Source organism: Saccopteryx bilineata, chromosome 7 (genome assembly GCF_036850765.1).
Source record: "Saccopteryx bilineata isolate mSacBil1 chromosome 7, mSacBil1_pri_phased_curated, whole genome shotgun sequence".
Taxonomy (NCBI): Eukaryota; Metazoa; Chordata; class Mammalia; order Chiroptera; family Emballonuridae; genus Saccopteryx; species Saccopteryx bilineata.
The window spans coordinates 2,928,676-2,929,504 of NC_089496.1; the positions used below are offsets into that span (position 1 = coordinate 2,928,676).

The 829-nt window shown below is 51.0% G+C and overlaps 1 non-coding gene across 1 annotated transcript; it reads right to left on the reverse strand.

The window, feature by feature from the left end:
* Window positions 1–329: 329 nt before the first annotated feature.
* Window positions 330–463, reverse strand: LOC136311418 (small nucleolar RNA SNORA76). Its single transcript, XR_010726804.1, has one exon. It is a non-coding gene; the product is annotated as a small nucleolar RNA SNORA76 (small nucleolar RNA).
* Between the last annotated feature and the right edge of the window lie 366 nt (window positions 464–829).

The window sequence follows — 829 nt, forward strand, 5'->3', positions numbered from 1 at the left end:
AGTATTAACAGTTCTTTTTTTTTCCCCCTGTGTGGCCAGCCGGGAATCGAACCAGGGACTTCCACACGCCTGGTTGACTTGCAGCTACACTGATGCCACAAACTGCTCAAAGCCACAGCCTTCCTCTCCCTTTCCTACCGCTGCCGGTTAACTGAAGCTGCATGTCTTCAGTTAGAACCGAGTCTTCCAGGGCAGGAAAAGGTAATGTGCGGCGCACTGTGTACCACAGCCCATAGAATCCCCGAGTTCTCCCCTGGGCACCTCAGCTTAAGGACAGGGTGGTCATAACCCCCAGAAAACCCGCCCTAGCAGCTGCCGGCGCGGAGCCGCAGTGTCGCTCCGGGGGGTGAAAGGGCCGCCCACAGAGGGCAGTCGGCCCCAGTTATGCGCAAGTACCTGCTCTTGCGCTGCAGCCTGACCCCCAGCGCCACACGCAGGCGCAACGGGGGCTCAAAGGTAGCACATAACAGTTTTTAAATAAAAGAAGTGTTAACCAAGTAACATAGGATTTAGAAGCTTCTAGTTGTATCCTTGTACTGAGTTTACCAAAAGCATGAGAAAGGTAATAGGCTTCATAGAAGTTATTCCATCTGCTTTTAAATAACCAATTAAGCATCATTGCAATGAACAAAATCCACTGAAAACATTACTTTTATGAGGGCTATTTATTTATTTTTTATTAAGTGAGAGGAGGGGAGGCTGAGACAGACTCCTGCATGTGCCCCGACTGGGATCCACCTAGCAAGCCCCCTATGGGCTGATGCTGCGAGCGTGTTGCTCCATTGCTCAGCAACTGAGCTATTTTAGCACCTGAGGCGAAGCCATGGTG